This window comes from Cebus imitator, unplaced genomic scaffold, assembly GCF_001604975.1.
Source record: "Cebus imitator isolate Cc_AM_T3 unplaced genomic scaffold, Cebus_imitator-1.0 Scaffold286, whole genome shotgun sequence".
Lineage (NCBI taxonomy): Eukaryota > Metazoa > Chordata > Mammalia > Primates > Cebidae > Cebus > Cebus imitator.
In genome coordinates, this window is record NW_016107601.1 from 2,513,373 (window position 1) to 2,518,169 (window position 4,797).

Sequence of the window (4,797 nt, forward strand, 5' to 3'; positions counted from 1 at the left end):
AGATCATAGAGAATGACTTCTGGATAAGTGTAGAATGAGACTCCCGGATCAATTATAAACTATCAATTTGGGATGCCAAGTTATTCAGTCTCAGTGTCCTGAAGCCACCTCACTCCCCTGCTCGTATCAACATATACAACTCCAGTGACAACTGTTTTTCCTTCTAGACTCAAGCTCATTCCTATAGAAAGTTTAATTGTTAGTCCGATCCGTAGCGGGAGCGGAGAGCCCTGAGCAGCCCCGCCGCCGCGGGCCTAGTTACCGTCACAACCCGGCAGGAGCCGTAGCTGCCGCAGCCGGCCCGGGTCACCATCACCGCAACCATGAGCAGGGAGGCCAAGACCCAGCCGCCGCCCGCCGCCCCTGCCTTTCCCCCTCCCCCATCACCCCCTCCCCCGTGGCCCTGTCACCCCTGCCCTCAGCGCCACCGACACCAAGTCCGGCACTACGGGCAGCGGCGCTGGGAGCCATGGCCCGAGGGGCCTCACATCCGCAGCGCCTGTCGACGGGGACAAGAAGATCATCACAGGGAAGGTTCTGGGAACAGTAAAATGGTTCCATGTAAGGAACGGATATGGTTTCATCAAAAGGAATGACACCAAGGAAGATGTATTTGTACAGCAGACTGCCATAAAGAAGAATAACCCCAGGAAGGACCCTCGCAGTGTAGGAGATGCAGAGACTGTGGAGTTTGATGTTGAAGGAGAAAAGGGTGCAGAGGCAGCAAACGTTACAGGTCTTGGTGGCGTTGCAGTTCAAGGCAGTAAATATGCAGCGGACTGTAACCACCATAGACGCTATCCATGTCGCAGGGGTCCTCCACGCAATTACCAGCAAAATTACCAGAATCGTGAGAGGGGAAAAGAAGGACGGATCAGAGAGGGCTCCCAAAGGCCAGGCCCAACAACGCCCACCCGACTGCAGGCGAAGGTTCCCACCTGACTACATGCGGAGACCCTCTGGGTGTGGACCATAATATTGCAACCCTCCTGTGCAGAGAGAAATGATGGAGGGTGCTGACAACCAGGGTGCAGGAGAACAAGGAAGACCAGTGAGGCAGAATATGTATAGGGGATATAGACCACGATTCCGCAGGGGCCCTCCTCGCCAAAGACAGCCTCGAGAGGGCGACAATGAAGAGGATAAAGACAATCAAGGAGACGAGACCCAAGGTCAGCAGCCACCTCAGCGTCGGTGCCGCAACTTCAATTACCGACGCAGACACCCGGAAAACCTTAAACCACAAGATGGCAAAGAGACAAAAGCAACCGATCCACCAGCTGAGAACCAGCTGAAAATTCGTCTGCTCCGGAGGCTGAGCAGGGCGGGGCTGAGTAAATGCAGCTTACAATATCCACCATCAACCGGTTTAGTCATCCAAGAAGAAGTAAGCAAAGACCTGGAACCAACCCAAATGCCCATTGATGATAGACTGGACAGGGAAAATGTGGCACATACACAACATGGAATATTACGCAGCCATCAAAAACGGTGAGTTCATGTCCTTTGTAGGGACATGGATGAACCTGGAAGCCATCATTCTCAGCAAACTGACACAGGAGCAGAAGATCAAACACCACATGTTCTGACTTATAGGCGGGTGTTGAACAGTGAGAACACATGGACACAGGGAGGGGAGCACTACACACTGGGTTCTGTTGGAGGGAAATAGGGGAGGAATGGGGGGGTGGGGAGTTGAGGGGGGATGGCATGGGGAGAAATGCCAGATATAGGTGATGGGGAGGAAGGCAGCAAATCACACTGCCATGTGTGTACCTATGCAACAATCTTGCATGTTCTTCACATGTACCCCAAAACCTAAAATGCAATTTAAAAAAAAAGAAATTCCAGCAATAATAAGTGAACAAGAGATTGGAGCTGAAGACCTTAAGCGCTTGCTTTTTGCCCACTGACCAGATAAGTAGAACTATGCATTATCTATGCAGCAAGGGGTTTTTATTATTTTTACCTAAAGACATCTCTTTTTGGTAATAACAAATGTGTTTTTTTAAAAAGCCTGGTTTTTCTCAATATGCCTTTAAAGATTTTTAAATTGTTTCATATCTGATCAAGTTGAGATTTTTAAGAACTTCATTTTTAATTTGTAATAAAAGTTTACAACTTGATTTTTTCCAAAAAGTCAACAAATTGCAAGCACCTGTTAATAAAGATCTTAAATAATTAAAAAAAAAAAAAAGGAAAGGAAAAAAAGGAAAGTTTGCTGAGAAAAATCACTACAGTATTTTCCTACAGGTAAAAGCAGGTAGAAATACTATTAGGGATAATATTGAAGTGTAAAAGTTGATGTGGGTGAAATGGGAGTGGGTTGTAAAAACATACTATCTGCCATTACCTTGACGAAGATAACAGAGTTCCTGGCACAGAGAAGGACCTAAACAAATATTGATGAATGAAAACAACAAATGTCAGGTGGAGTGAAAAAGCTGCCTTTTTAAATTACTTATGTTTTACCTGGAAAGCTAAAAGGGAAACTGTAAGAGTGCTTAGCATGCGTTATCTCATTTAATATTGCCTATTTTGTACAGATGAGGAAACCGATGTTAAAAGAAGTTAGAAACTGTCTAGCTTTCCTAAAGCAACACAGCTAGTAGGTACCATGGCAAGAATTCAAATTTCAGTCTGAATTGATCTTTTTCCTCATATTATGCTAATACCTCATCATTTATATGTGTCCTATAGATAAAATGACATTACATTTCAGCCGCCTTTTCTGTTTGATATTAATGCATGAAGAATGAAAAGGGATACATGAGGGAGGGGATATTGGTGTGTGAGGAAGAAGAAGGCCTCATTGTAGATAATTGTGGCAAATAACCAGTTCTTCCCTACATCACCCTCCAAAAGTAAAACGCCTCCATTCCCTAAGGAGAAGTTCCCTGAGGGTCACACTATACTTTCCACATCCTCAGGTTTTGGTAGGAAGAAATCAGCAGAGTGGACATTGATTGATTGCTCATTGGTGAAAGCTATGCTGTTTAAATTGTTCCCAACTGTCAATAACTCTTAAGGAAAATGTTGAGAAATTTAAAGTGTTCTGCAAGTATATAGAGTATAACAATATTAGGGGATAGAGAACAGACACAACAGGGAGCTGGAGACCCCCTTTGCACACCTTTTCTGGGTTAGTTATGATCTTACCTTTGCCTTTGAGTTATCCTGTGGTATTTATGTTTCCTACACAGCAGTCCCTCCATTCCTCCTTTATCACTGGAAGTCAGTGTGATGGGAGAAGCCCTAATCAAGGGTAATGCTAAAAATACTTATCAACCAATATACATTGGTTCCAGTTAGAATGGGTCACAGATATGAAAATCCAGCACCACCGTACCAGGCATGCCTACTGAATATCAGCTCTTCCTGAACTTAGATTCAGATCAGTGTTTTTCTCATTTCTATAGAATGAAGAAATGAAGATTAATCATGATGTAATAAGACACACACACACACACACACACACACACACGCTCATCAGTCTGAACAGACACCTGAATTCTGTCCTTCAAATGAGGCAATCACCTCAGGAGGATAATACATTTATTTAATGTGCTGTCATTGCTCAAAACACTTTTAAAACTCCTCTTGGAATTGCCTTCGGGGTCAGTTTATGAACCATCAAAGATAATTTGTCTCTCTTTTTTATAGTCACACCTCACTTTTGACAAATTTATAATACCTAACCTTCATTATCCTTAATCAGAAATGTCTCTAAATAACTTCAAGCTATTTCCAAAAATCAACCCTACTTTCAAAAGACAAAGATTTTTTTCCTAATTAAATATATAGAAACAAATATAATACAGGCTATGGAAAAAAACTCAAAGAGTAAAATTATACATTTTATGGAAAATGTGGTTGCTTTTTAAATAGACATATACCTGTATAGCAAAAGGTGATACGGTGCATTGTTTTATTGCTCAATCTTTGATTTGGTGTGCCTCATCAATGCTCCTGTCCACAGGGAATGTCCTGCCCACTGGATGCTTGATAGAGTTTAAATGTTTGTGTTCTTCCAAAATTCATGCTGAAACTAAATCCCAACACAGTAGAACTGAGAGGCAGGTCATGAAGGCTCCTCCCTTATGAATGGATTACTGCCTTATAAAAGGGCTGGAGGGTGCTAGTTAGGCCTTTTTGCCCTTCTGCCCTTTAGCCATGTGATGACATAGTGTTTGTCCCCTCCAGAGGATGCTACAGCAAGGTGCCATCTTGAAAGCAGAGAACAACCATTGAATCTGCTGGCACCAGGACTGGACTTCCCACCTCCAGAACTGTGAGAAATAAATTCCTGCTCTTTATAAATTACCAGTCTCAGGTATTTTGTTATAGCAGCACTAAGGGACTAAAACACTCATCCAGGCTGCCACGCTTTGAATCATGTGACTGGACTCCCCTACACTCACTCCATCTTTCAAAGATTATGGGAACAGGAGTGGATGACTTAATTCAAGACAACCAATTCTCAAGCTGGCCAATACATGTGGCCTGGTCAAAAAGATGCACTGGACTATCAGAATCTCAGTTTTGAGATATGAATTAAGAGATAAAATATCTTTCCATCCCTCTGTTGGACTTTCTATTTAAGTCCAACAGAGCTTAAGGGAAAAAAATAATTTTCCATCCTTGTGAGCTCTTAAACTGAAAAGTCACAGTTTGATAAGTTGAAGTGGGATGTGAGCAGAGAGAGGCCATCATTGCCAAGTATGAAATGAAGTTATAAAGGAATGGAAATTATTATAAACAGGAGAAACAGGCCAGTGGAGACAGGGAAGGGGAGCA

General features: G+C 43.1%; 1 pseudogene; it reads left to right on the forward strand.

Annotated features, from left to right (window-relative positions):
- The first annotated feature begins 323 nt into the window (after positions 1-323).
- LOC108284978 lies at positions 324-1,338 on the forward strand (annotated as a pseudogene).
- The last annotated feature ends 3,459 nt before the right edge of the window (positions 1,339-4,797 follow it).